The sequence below is a fragment of the Symphalangus syndactylus genome, chromosome 7 (assembly GCF_028878055.3).
Source record: "Symphalangus syndactylus isolate Jambi chromosome 7, NHGRI_mSymSyn1-v2.1_pri, whole genome shotgun sequence".
NCBI lineage: Eukaryota > Metazoa > Chordata > Mammalia > Primates > Hylobatidae > Symphalangus > Symphalangus syndactylus.
Window position 1 is genome coordinate 15940777 of NC_072429.2, and position 14642 is coordinate 15955418.

The window sequence follows — 14642 nt, forward strand, 5'->3', positions numbered from 1 at the left end:
TCCTGGAATTCTACTACAATCAGATCACTTCCCAGCTTAAAGATCCTTCCGTGGTTATTTTTCTGAAAAAGCCGGAACACCTTTGGCATGGCTTTCAAAAGATTTCAGGATACGGTCCCAAAGATCACTTACTCTGTGACTCCCCAGTTTCAACCCACCCTGAACTACTCACACTTCTCCAAATGCCGCCAGGTGGCTCACCCGGTTTCTTTTTTTTCAACCCCTACCTTCCCTTAGTCTTTGTACATGCTGTTCCCCTGCCTGGGACGCCCTTTGTCTTCTCCCTGTTATCCATCAGGCCAACCCCAGTAGGTCCCTCGGAGGCCCTCCTGTCCCAACCAGGTTTTCTCCCCATCTTCTAGGCTGACCCCTTGGATACCACCCACCATACCATGAATCACAGGATCCTTAGTTTGTATCCTTGCCTGTCCCCCATACCAGACTATGAGCCCCTACAGAAATTATTTGCATCCATCCTTAATTCGTAATATAGAACCAAACACATAGTAGGTGTTGACTGGATTAATAAATAAGGGAAAATAATTCATGCTGTTTATTTCATCGCTTGATTGAGCCCTTTTCAGCATGGCTTATTAAAAAAATTATGGCACATAGTAGGTATATATATTTATGGGGTACATGAGATACTTTGATACAGGCATGCAATGTGTAACAATTATGTCAGGGTAAATGGGGTCTCCATAACCTCAAGCATTCATCATTTCCTTGTTGTACAAACATTCCAATTGTACTCCCTCAGTTATTTGAAAATGTACAACAAATTATTGCTGTCTGTAGTCACCTTGTTCTGCTATCAATAACAGATCGTATTCATTGTATTGCTTTCATTGCATATTTTGTACCTGTTAATCATCCCTACATCCCCCCAACCCCACTACCCTTTCCGGCCTCTGTTAACCATCATTCTACTTTTCTGTCCCCATGAGTGAAATTGTTTTAATTTTTAGCTCCCACAAATGAATGAGAACATGAGAAGTTTGCTTTTCTGTGCCTGGCTTATTTCATTTAACATGTCCCCAAGTTCCATCCATGTTGGAAATGACAGGATCTTATTTGCAAAATCAGCATTTCCCTAACTGCCTCTACAGGTCAGCCACATTTCATATGCCAATATTCACCATCCCAGCCATTCTGTCCCCTATACCCTGCTCTTTTCATTTTTCCCTGCCTCATCTCCTTCTAGCAGCCTCCACAGCTGAGTCATTTGTTATGTTGATTATTGATTGGTCTCCTCCCTGTAGAGCACAAGCTTCACGTGGGCGGGGTCTTTATCTCTTTTCTCCTTGCTGTATTCCAGTGCCTGGCACATAGTAGGGGGACACCTTTGTTGAATGAATCACAGCAACTCAATGCTGCTGGCATTTCAGGATTCCTGCTTGGGAACAGAGAGCCAGGGAGGTAGCCTTGCCCAAGGAGGCACAACCAGTGAGGCTGAGGGCAGGTTCGAGTCCCCTCCCAGCCTGAACTCTTGCAGCTGTGTGGGCTGCTTCTCAGCGTCCTGCTCCACAACCAGATTGAAAAGCGAGCCCCTGGCTCAGGAGATGTGCCCTGGTTACAGCTGGTGCTCTACCTGCTGGTGGACGTGGGGTTGTGCTGGATTGCCTCATGCTCAGGAGTAGAGATTAGAGACACCTGACTTAGGGTGGGGATTGGGGGTGGGTGGGAGGCTGGCAGGTGATTTGGCGGAGAGGCTTGGTTTGCACAGACCCTCCCACTTCAGACTCCCAAAGTGCAGAGATTACAGGTTTGACCCACCTGGGCTGGCCAAGCACTCAGGTTGCTAATCCCTCCAGTATGCATTTGCTTTGTAAACATTCCTGCAGCCAGCTCAGGTGCAGCTCTGACTTGGCCTAGCCAGGCCTCTTCCCCAGACTTCCCAGAGGTGCTGCCCTGCTGCTGCTGCCATCTCTCCAAAACTCTGGCAAGCCCACCTCAAATTCTAAAGGGGTGCTGAGGGCTCCAGTGAGGCAAACTTAGTGTGCCCCCTCAAACTGAGTCCTCACCTTCTCCCATCTGTGCCCCCATCTCCTCGTCACCCCCTCACCCCCCTGCCACCATGCCCCACACATGCCAGTCTCAGTCACACCTCTGCCTGTACACACCCTGCCTGCCTGTCCCTCTTCCTGGAAGGCCTCTCCCTTCTTTTTCCACTTACTGAACTGTTCCTCCTCCTACAAGAGCCAGACCAAGGACTGTCCTCTCTGGGAGGCCTTCTTCCTGCCTGGCCCTCTACACACACACACGTGCACAAAGATACTCTGTATACACACATACCTTGTACACACACACACAGACACATGCACCTACAAGGGCACAGACACACACACCACCCAGATTCTTCACACATGGACATGCAGTTGTACACAGACAAGACACACGTACCATATACACTATTCACACAGTCACACACATATATGCACGTACACCCATAAACCCCTTCCCCTCCACATGCGCACAGCCCTGTATTCCCTCCCAAATACCCCCACTCACATACACAGATGTGCCCCACCACCCCTCCTTCCCCATACCCATCCCACACCTGCCTCAGATCTGTACTCCCTCCCCTTGACAGCAGCTGCTCACCGCTTCTCTATGCTGCTGGGTCTGGCTGTCTTTCAGCAGGTCCTGCCCTGTGCCATGGCATGTTCATTCCCTGTCCCTCACTCCTTGACTGAGAGCCCTGTCTGAGCCCCGGTCCTTAACACTGGCATCTGGTACACAGGAGGGAAAATTGGGAGGTGAATGAATGAATCCAAGGGAGCTCAGAAGTGAAGGGTGGGGCTGAAATGAGCCCTGGAAATGATTCAGGCCAAGTGTAACAATCAGGAGAGTGCAACCCGGGGCATGAGGAAGACTGGGACAGGACAAGCGTATCTTTGCTTTGAATATCAAAAATAAACAAAGAAGAAACAAAACAATAAAACAGCTCCCCGGGTGACTCTCATGTGCATCCTTGGTTGAGAACTGCTGGTCAGGACCACCAGCCCCCTTTTTTTACACACAGGAGAAGCAGATGTTTCCATCCCACACAGCAGGGTCAGGACCTGAGCCTGGGCATGGTGGTGTTGACTGAGCTTGCCTCGCAGAGCTCATGAAGTGTGCAGACTGTGGGATGATCACTTTACAGGAAGAAAGAGCACAGGAGGGCTGATCTACACCAGCTCTGGACTGCTGGGGGTGGGAATCCTAAATGCTTTTGTTTAGGGAGTAGCAGGTGCAGAGCAGTGGCCTTAGGTCAGGGGTGGTTTTTCCCCCAGTGGACATGTAGCAATTAATGTCTGGAGACATTTTTGATGGTCCCAATTAGGGGGCAGGTGCTATTCGTACCTGGGGGTAGATACCAAGGTTGTTGCTAAACATCTTGTGATGCACAGGCAGCCTCCGTAACAAAGAACTACCCAGCCAAAAAAGTTAGCAGTGCCACGGTTGAGAACTCCTGGTGTAGACAGAGGAACATGGGCTTTTGAAAGATATCCCAGCTCTGCATGTGACCCCGGACAAATCACTTCCCTGATGCCTCTGAACTTTGGTTTTCTCGTTCGCAAAAGGCGATAATCATGCCTATGTCACAGGGTTATTGTGAGAATCAGCTTTCACTGGAAAGCACCTGGCCCAACACAGGGCACATGGAAGGTGCTTAATAAACTGCGGCCCCCCGGAGCATCCTCTGCATCCACGGCGAATGCCCACCTTCCTTTTCTTTTCTTCCTAAAGACTTCCACATTCGCCTATGCCAAAATTTTTCAGGATCTGCCTCCTAGCGTCTCCCTGATCTCTTGGCTTTGGAGGTAACCCTGCTCTGCACAGGACTTCCTCCCTTTGAACTTCACGTGCATATAAGGGGGGGTTCTGAGTCCATTATCTTCCTCAATCCTCCTACCCTGAATATACAAACATATCTGCGTCGGACACAGGGCACGTGGAGTGTGTGTGTTTGTGTGTGTATCCACTCATGAGCATTTTTACACTTTCCTCTCTGGTCTGGTTTTCAGCAAGATGATGATGAGGCATCGCTGATTTGGAGGCACAGCATTTCATCTGTAAACGTGTCTGAATGTACATCCTTAGGTGTACTCACCATCTGAAAATTAGAAAGGCCTACAATTATAAGTGAAACTTTCATTTTCTCCAGTATTGCTCCACCTTGCTCTAGGTTTCTGAGGAATCTGCCACCCTTGTTTGGACAGAACAATGTCAAGGAACTCCAGATGGAGATTGTGAAGGATGCTTCCCAGTCCCAAGCATCTCTGGGCCTTGATGCTTTCCTGTCTGCCTCAGGAGTTCAATACACCCGTGAGAGGTCCCCAGATAGCCCGCTGAAGAGCTAAGTCCAGAAGAGAAGTTCCATGGAGAGTGCTCAGCCCAGCCTTTCTCTCTTCACTGGATGAGCTGATCTCTTCTCTGCAGGTGCAAACCCACAGTAGGGGCCACTGCCCCAGGCTGCTCCAAGCACGCTCTCCTTCAAAGTTGCCAGGGTCTCAGAGGCTGGATAATAAGTCACTGTGCCCTGCCTTGCTGTCCTGCTCTGCAGCAGCACTCTTTGCCCTCAGTTGGCAGCCAGTTCTGGGGGCTGAGCTGACATGCTCATTCCCCTGTCCCCCAGCCCTTAGCCGCTGAGCAGCGCTGGGCTGCAGCAGCCTCTGTGCTCACCCCACCCACCTATTATTACCTGCTGTCTCCCCACCTGAGCAGGCCCTCCACCTGCCCACGATGAATTTTTCCATCATTCATCCTGAGAGGCCTCCAGGCCAAACAACCCTGCCTGCTACCTGCCCTGGCCAGTGGGCAGCCTGCTCCAGAAGACACCTTAAGGAAGACACAGAAATGCCCAGCCAAAACAACTGGCCAGAAATCTGGCTCGAGCTGTCTTCACGCAAAAGAGACACTAAATGAACTTGAATGGGTGGATGAAAGCTTCTCTCATCTTAAAAGGTCACCTTTTACGAGGTCACCAATATATCCACTAATTGCAATTCCCACTTCTTCCTGTTGGAGTCTTAATGTAAGAGCTCCTCGTGAAGCTGGGCCCTCTTGCCTCCCTCCGTTTGCTTCCCTCTATTACACCCCACCCCACCCCACCCCACCGTCTTTCTAAAATGCAGATCCCATCATGTCACTCCCTTCCTCAAAAGCCATCAATTGCTCCCCATTGCCTCTAATAGAAGTTCTAAATTCCAAATCAAGCTCGTTCAGGCCCTTCATGGTCTCTTCCAGCTGCCTTCACTACAGGCTCCCTTTCAGCATGCTTTAACCTACGTCCCAGACACAGCAAGCAGGTTCTGCCTTCTTTGCCATTACACTTTTGTTTCTTTCACCTGGAGTAATACCCGCCCTTTCCCATTTCCCTGCTCTTGAAACCTGACGCATCCTTCAAGAGACACTTCAAATGGCTCTTCCTTTTCAGAACCTCCTAGCTCAAGTGACTCTCTCTTGTCCCATAGCACTTTGTCCCCATAATACAGCCAAGTGCTGGAGTTGATTGAATGCACATTTGTCTTCCCCAGTAGTAAAAGCTCCTTGAAGTCAGGGACTATGTGTTATTAATCACTGTGGTCAGCACCCCCCCGGTCCTGCATCCCATTTCTTGGCATAGACTAGGGACTAGATAAATTGTGGAATTGAAGAGTTTTCTGCAAGCTGTTTTAGGAACCATGAAGGCTGACAGATGGGGGTGGGGGCTCAGTGACTGCCAGAAATCCAGGCAAATAGGAGTGTGGGCAGAGCAGTCAGCCTGGAGTACAACCAGGAAAGATGCGGAGATTTCCTGGAGGCATGCTCCAGGGGTCGGGAAGCCTGCCGCCCATGATAACATGCTATTTTCCCACCCATCAGAGCTAGGCGGCCTCTTTCCTTTCTCAGCCTCTTCCTCTTCTCTCCAGCTCCCATCTCTGGCTGTTCTCCAGGGGAAATTTATATCTGTAATGGTGGAATAATTAGCTCCCAAACCTGCCGTGCATTAACCCTGAATTGATGGTGTCAGCTAACGAGAGAGGGAGCAGGAGGGCTCAGGAATTATAGCGCCTGTAACTGCACTCCTTTCTGCGGGGCCTGGCTTGAGCTGATCGGTTTCCAAACCCCGAGAGTCCTTGCACATGTTTTCACTCCCAGGTAAGAGACATCATTGTCCGGGTTCCCACGTTCTATGTCCAACATCAGTCATCATTTTAGTCAAATATTCCCCAAACCCCAAGTAAATGAAACAATGTATTTCTTCCCATAATGATATTCTTACCTGTGGACCTCCAGTTGCCCTGGCAACAGGGAGATACCCTGTTAGTATGTTACCCTTAATTACCAACTGTGTACACCTGGACTAGCTACTTGGTTTGAGTCTCTGTTTTCTTAACTGTAAGATGAAGTTAATTATAGTATCTACTTTATAGGGTTATTGTATGAATCAAATAACCTCATATATACAGATGTTCAGTTCATAATGTGAGCTGTTACGATTATTACTTAATCCAGGTGAGCACCATGACACTGCATGTTTTCCAGGCCTCAGTTTCCCTCACTGTAAAATAGGGAGTGGGACTAGGCCATCAGTAGGTCTCACCTGGAATGCTAAGATGGGACCGTTCTTAGGTTTTCCCACCACCCTGACTGTGTGCCCAATCCTCCTGCTATTTCTTAGCACCTAAAATATTGCTTGATTTGTTCCATTCAGTGTTGTAAAAAATTTTTAAAATGTCTCCAATAATAATCGTAATAGTCCTAGTAATTCGACCATGGAGAGAAGAGATTTCCCTTAAGAGCTCCAATTAAAGCTGCTTCCTGCAGTCCAGGAAAGTTACTACACCATCACCAGCTGATTCCTTGATGATTTTTGTCTGTGGCAATCAACTGTATCCATTCACGTTATAATCTTTATATCTGCATAGTATTTTTACAGTTTAGAGTCCTTTTCCATCTCTGTCGTCTCAATTCACCCTACCAATAATCCCCTGCAGAGCTGGGGTAAATAATATCACTCCCATTTGATAGACGGAAACGTTCATTCATTCATCTGCTCATTCATTCCACGAATGTTTGCGGAACGCATTTTGTACTAGCTGCCACAGTTCAGATGCTCGGCATATGTGGCTGAGGTGTCACTGCTCTAAGTAAGGGGTGGCTCTGGGTCAGGGTTCAAGGCCTCCTTGTGCTGGGTTCAGTGTGCCTGCACCCCCAACACTGCTCTCTTGCAGTCTGCCCTTGTTACTGCCCCTGAATCCTGACACCGAAGCCCGCATCCAAGAAAGCATTTCAGCCCAGGTGCACCCTTGGGTTCCTCTGCTCAACCTTAGCCACCTGCTGACTTGCTGCTCACCCTTAAGCCCTAGCTCCTCTTCTGTGAGCTGGGGGGAGGCCCCGACCTTGCCCTTCTGTCCCCCTCCCTCCTTTGTGCCTGTGGATCCATCTCTACTACCACATTTACCACGTAATATTGTAATAGTTTATGTACCCGCATGTCTTTACCTGTTCCCCCACCCCCTCCACATACATCCCACCTATATACAAAGCCACCACACAGAAAATTCGGGAGGAAATTTGGGAGCCTCATATGATCCCTGCACCGCCAGAGTCAAGCCCAGCGCCGGGCACGGGCTCAGTAGATGTTGAATGGACAGAGTCATTTGGAATTGGTCCTTCCCCTTCCTGAGTAATGTTTGGTATCTCATACCCTCTGGGTGTGGATGAATGAGAAAGGGGAGAGGGAGAGGAAGTGGGGAGGAGAAAGTTATGAAAAATGGAAGCTGGAGACCACACCTGGTACCTCTCTGCTTCCTAGGGCAGAATGTTTTAATATGGGATGCCTCTGTTTGTAGATGTTCAATAGCTGTAAATGGCTCGTGCATAAGAAACCTCCTCCCATTCCACCCTTACTCATCTCCCACAGACCCTGGGTCAGGAAATTAGAAAGATAAAAAAGCAGCCAGGTGACTTGCTTAGAGGAAATGAAAAGGAATCATGCTGATTGTGGCTCAAGTGCTCCAGCTGCCTCGTTACTAGGTAATATTATCCCCACGTAAGGTGAGTCAGTGGTCCCAAAGTTCAAATAAATTGCCCACGTTCACACCGCTGGCCGAGGTGAAATCTGACCCGAGGACCCCTGGTCCTTGTTGAGGCCCCTGCTCTTTCTCTACTGCACACCTCAAAAGAGTGTGGAGAAAGATCCAGAGGGAGTCTGGGATGGCCCCATGAGGAAGTGAGATGAGGGAGCTGAAGGTGCAGGCGCACTGAGGAGCACTGCCAATGACCCCAGGCTCCATCTGTACCAGGCAGAAGGGTCTCAGTGTAAAAAAAAAAAAAATTACTCGATGACACTTGGCACTTAATAGAGCACAGTAAGGAAGACGTTCTTTGGTAGAGGATGTACAGCAATAGGGTTTTGCAGTGGGGGAGAGAGATTGGTCTCAGCTCCGAATACTTCATGGGAAAGTAAGAGTTTACGGCCAGGGAGCAGGGTGGGGTCAGTGGATAGAAAATGACTAAGAGGAACTATCAGGAGTGAGAGGATTCTGGCTAAACCCACCTAAAAGATTTTTGCTGAAGGCAGGCCAGGGTGATCAGACCTCACCTAGGGGAGGGCAGAGGGTGCAGAAGCTGAGCAGATATCAAGGGTGTTCAGATATCAAGGGTGAGGTGGGGTGGGGGTTCTTGCTAAAACTGGGCTTTACGAGAAAATGCACAGATGGACTTAGGAGAAGGTCCAGGAGCCTGGTGAAGGTTTGATCAAGCAAATAATCTTTGTCATTAGATACAAATTAGACAGGTCAAGAGGTGGGGAAGGGCGACGCCTGGAGAAGGTTATGTTGAGCCTGGGGAGTGGTAGGGGTCTCTGTAGGTAGGCTCTGCCTCGTGTTTGTCTGTGGTCACCTTCACTGCAAAGAGTCCCTGAGCCCAAGAAGATGGGCCAGGAGGTGAAGCCATCACAGCCATTTATCCTGAAGGGACCACCAAGGAGGGGCAGATGGGAACCAGTGACAAACCTCTGAAGGGTCCCTGAAGCCAGAGCCCCAAAGCTCTTGTGAGGGAGAGGGTTGCTCTGCTGGTGTGTGTGTGTGTGTGTGTGTGTGCACGCACGTGTGTGAAGGTGGAGGTTGTCTGACTCTCAGGAGTGTAAACCGACCCCTGTTGAGTGTGGTTCTCTGGCCTGTTGTCCCTGATATCACCGACAGTGCCGTCTGCAGTAAATCTCCTTGCACCTCAGCTGGCTCCTGCCCCATATGACCGTTTGGGTCATGTCCCCCAACCCCACAGGGGCCCCTGCCAGAGCAGCTCTCAGGCAAGGCAATTAACTCGTTTTACCAGACAATGACTCACGAGAAAATATCTCTGATTTGTGGGAACGTGAGAGATCTGGGAGCTGGCAGATGGCCACAAGGCAGGGACAGCCACCTGAACACAGAGTGCTAGCTCCCTCCCGTCTCTGGTTTTGCTCCGCAGCAATTCCCACCTAGAGGCTCAGGCTGAGCTCTAGCTGCTCTCCCCAGTCTCCACCAGGATGACCCCAGCACCATGGGCCCGGACAGAAAGACCTGGAGCCACGTCCTCGCAGGTGGGACTCAGGGACTGAGATCAGAATGAAGCAGAGGCCCTGCCCATGACTTGCCTCCTGAGATCGTGTTGACATTGTCCTGCACTTGCATTCCACAGCGACTTGTCTCTTCTAGCTAGTGAGATCGTGGTGTGTGTAGAATCTTCAGAGATTATGAACTGCCTTGTTCAACCATAATTTACAGGCTGGGGAAATATTATTTGAATTATATGTGGCTTCTTCACTCATTAATTCAGTTAACATTTGCTAGCACCTGCTCTGGGCTAAGCCTTGTGGTAGGTCCTGGGGTCTCAAAGAGGTATAAGACATGGTATATAAGACTCCCCCGGAGGGAGGGGTTCACAGACAACTAGAGGAGAGAAAGTTGTAAACAAGCAACCCACGATGTAAGGCAGGAAGTGCCATTATAGAGAAAGGGGCCTGAGGAGGTGGGAGAAAAGAGGCGGGAGGGCGTGACTATCTGGGACTCTGAGCAGACTCAGTAGCGAGGCAACACCTGAACTGGTTCTTGAGGATGAGCAGCAGGGCCCTTCTCGGTGGAGGGAATAGTCAGTGCAAAGGCCAGAGATTGTGAGGGGGAGAAGGAGTCTTAGGAAGACATCAGGGTAGGGGACAGAAAGAGGAGTGTCAAGAGGTGGGCCTGTGACCCATTAGGAGAAGCCAACAAGTTTGGACTTTATCACATAGACAATGGAGAGACAGCAGAGCATTTAATTAGGGAGCTGCTCACTTGGCATGTATAGCATGGGAACAGGGCGCATCTGCTAGAGAAGAGCTCCAGTGGGGAGGTCATGTGGTCGGTGCCTGGAGAGGCAGTGAGATTTAGGTGAAGAAACCTTTATGATGAGGCTGCAGACCAACTGTGCTGCCCACCTTGGTAATCAACGCTGCAGACCAGTAAGAAGGTGTATGTCCAGGTGCAGTGGCTCACGTCTGTAATTCCAGCATTTTGGGAGGCCAAGGTGGGCAGATTATGAGGTCAGGAGATCGAGACAATCCTGGCCAACATGGTGAAACCCCGTCTCTACTAAAAATACAAAAATTAGCTGGGCGTGGTGGCGTGCACCTGTAATCCCAGCTACTCTGGAGGCCGAGGCAGGAGAATCTCTTGAACCTGGGAGACGGAGGTTGCAGTGAGCCAAGATCACGCCACTGCACTGCAGCCTGGTGACAGAGCGAGACTCCATCTCAAAAAAAAAAAAAAAAGAAAAAAGATAAAGTGTGGACGACTCAACAAACTTCAGTCCCTACAGCTGGTTGGAAGAGCAGTGCCAAAAGTACATCTTGTCCCGTTAAGGGCGGCACATAATCATTAACAGTAGATCATGCTCCAGCCAATATATAAACGTGGACATAAACTCATGGAAGTTTAGAGCAGGAAGGTTCTTATACCATCTTTTCATTAAGTTTTATTTTTCCATTGAGTTCTGAGACTAATAATCCTCCTCCTTTCCCCCTTTTCTAATGATCAAAGACCTTCTTTTATTTTAAAGATGGGAAAATTGAGATCCTGAAAATGTACACGAATTGCCCCAGATCCCACTTGTGGCCAATGGCAGCGTTAGAACTCCCGAAGACACATGTGGGGCTGTGACTCTTCCGATTATGAAAGGACACCACTGCAAACTACCTATAAGTGGGGATAGACTGATACAATTGCTTAGGAAACTTATGGAGGAAAAAACACACACTCTCCTTGAATTATCTCGATCCCCAGACCGGAGGTTATTGACTTGCCAGCCATGTTTTCTCAGTTTCTGCAAGATTGGCCTTCATATCCCGGGAAGAGATAACAGGACAGTGAGAGGAGTGGAGAAAACACCTCCCTTCTTTCATTGCTGCTTGTTCCATTCAGGGAGCCCGTGTGACTCCAAAAGTGGCCTTTCTCCTCTGAGCATCTTAACAGAGGTTTCAGTAGAGGGTACTATATTAAATAATGCAGCCCTCCTTCTTTCTTCCATGCCAGAGAAGTTTACAAAACAGCGAGGAAGACTTCTACACCTCACAGCCAGCATTCCCTGCTCTGGCTCTCGGCTGCTGCCTCAGGATGAATCTGTTGCTAGGTCATCGTGGCATCTCTGCAGGTATGTATTTTACATGTGACTCACTAGGAAGGATGGATTCAAAATTTTCTCTTTCACCCCTATCTAGAGCTGCCATATTTAGCAATAAAAACCCAGGAGGTCTAGTTAAATTTGCACTTAAGATAAACAATGAATTCTTTGCTAGTATGAATATGTCCTAAATATTGTATCATTTGGTGTTTATCTGAAACTTAAATTTAACTGGGCATGCTGGTATTTAATGTGACAACTATACCCTTACCGTATGGAAAATGGCCCGTATGAATTTTCTTTGCCCAGAGAGCAATTGCTTACACTTGTTTTTGCTACGATGCTCTGCTTGGAACTTGTTAAAATAATTGGTCAAAATATGCATGTGCCTGGGGAGTTCAGATGCCTGCATTTCTAGAATAGTGTGAGAAATGGAATCCAAATAGCAACACTTCTGATGATGAGTCACCGGCAGTGTATATGTGCCTGCTGCCAGTTCTTTCTTTAACTGGACTGAAAGGTCAGATAAGTGAAAAACAATAGCCAGCCACCGACTTCTACCAGAGCCCAGGCCATTAAGCACCTTTGATTTTCAATGGGCTGTTTTGGTGTTGGTAACCATTATGGTTAATGTGTAATTAGACCATGGAAAACACCTGCTTGAAGCCAGGGCTTGCCCCTGCTCTTTAAACTGTATCTTTACTGATTGAACTATTAATAATTTGCTCATACCCGAGAGAAGGGTTGTCCCTTCCCAACCCCAGTCATTTAGAACTAATGTAACCCTTTAAAAGTTACAGAATAAAATTCACACACAGAGAAGGAAAGAAATTGTCTATGGACATGACCCAAGAGGATGGCAAGAGTTTCTGGAATGCCCCAAACTCTAATTGAGGTGACGTGGATAATGTCCTGGTGGAGGAAAGAAGTTGTAACTAAGGCTGACACGTCTTCGGTAGAATTGCATGGTCTCTGAAGAATAGCAGAGTTTGCCAGTGGGGATGGTCAGCTTGGAGCCTTGAGATAGGAAACTCACAGAACAAGAATTCTGTAGTGTTTTTCCAGGGCCTTCCAAGGGAGAGAGGCTGGAATCTGCCAGAAATGTTTTAGGACATTGGAAAGGTTGTCACTGATGGAGAAATGGTAGTTCATGAGACCTCAACACAGGTCTGGGTGACAGGCCCTCTACCCGCCACCAACCTCCTTTTCCTTAGCTTTTATTTCAGCTCAAGAAGTGATGTTCTTTTTATAATTTGGCTTCTCTTTTGAATTTGTTTTTGGGGTTACCAGCACTGACTGTGTTGCATAACCTTCCTTCCTTCCTCCCTCCCTCCCTCCCTTCTTTCCTTCCTTCCTCCCTCCCTCCCTTCTTTCCTCCCTTCCTCCCTTCCTCCCTTCCTTCCTTCCTCCCTTCCTTTCCTTCCTTCCTTCTCCCCTTCCCTCTTTCCTTCCTTCCTTCTCCCCTTCCCTCCTTCCTTTCTTTTTCTTTTTTCTTCTTCTTTCCCCCGCTTCTTGCTCTTTTTCCTCTTCTTGTTGCTGTTCTTGTCCTTGTGATCTAATTCTTAGAATACATTTATCAAGTGGAGTTAATTGTGGTTTGTATAAGAGCCTCTCGTGACTTGGGTTGTATGAGCTGGTTCCCTCTAAGGCTGGATAACTCTCAGAGCACTGGCAAAATCAAGTTCCTGGGCTTGGCATGCTGGAGGGCAGGTCCTGGAACACAGCAGCCACACCTGGGCCTTCTGCCTGGCCTGGCAACACCTTTGCACTCTCTTGAACTTGGTCAAGAGAACATATGATATGCAGTTTTGTGTTTTATAACCAATCCTGTTTCGTTCCACTTTATGTGAACTCTTATCGAATTACACAAATCTCTTCTGGAGTGAAAGGAGGTATAAATAAGCAAACAAATACATCGGTGAATACTCTGCATCCAATGGTGGATCATACCCAGTTAAATCTACCCAGTGTCCCTATGGCTGATGAATCCGGGACCCCAGCACAACAGATATGGCACTTCAGTTGCCTGCTGGACATTCCGTTCTCTCAGCCATCTGAAAAATGGGCCCCAGAACGTTTACATTAAATAGCTATTCACTGCCAGGCTTTTCTTGGCAAGATGCCAATTGACCAAACTTTCTGTGTGGCTGTGGAAAAGGGGAGTAGCTGTTTTGCAATTGCAAGTGCATATAGAGCAGGTATACTTTGTAATCACCTTATACATCGTATATGACCTGTGAGGAAGCTGTACATAAAGGCAGGGGTTCTTACCCCAGGGAAGACTGGCTGGTACATCCAATGCCATCACTGCACCATTCTGGAGATTGTGTTTGTCATGTGGTTGCCAAGTCAAAAGGAATGTTTGGGGCGATATCTCCAGTTTCCCTCCTTTTGATTATATTTTTAGGTTTTATTGCCCAGGAGGCTGACTTTAATAATATAAGAAGGAGGCAATGAATTTAAGGCTTATTCATCCAATCATGAAATAAATATTAACATAATACGTGCTATGTGCCCAGCACTATGACTCCTTTTATCCTAACAGGAGGAAATGTGAGAAACAAACATCTTGTTTAGCTGGTTCAGTGGTGACCAACATGTGGTTTGGTAGCCTTGACTGATATCTTGTTGGGTATATTAGAACTGCACATCACCATGAGGTCCTAAAGTTGGGAGTGGAGCCGATGCTAGGACAAAGCTGGGAGGGCAGGACAGGAGAGATGTCCAGACCTAGGCAAGGATCCAGGATGCTCCCCAACTTCCAAATCCAAGGCCCCATGCAGAGTACTTGAGTCTTGTTATCTATATCACATGGTTTGAGCCAGGAAAATAGCTGGCAAGGTAAGTGGTTAAAATACTGGGTATGGTGTCAGAAGCTAGAAAAGCTGTAAGAATGAGAGGGGAAGCATCAGATAAAACTGCCAGGATGACACAAGAGAAACATCTCTCCATCCATCCTTCCATCCATCCATTCATTCATCCATCCATCCATCCATCCATCCATCCATCATTCCATCTAACCACTCATC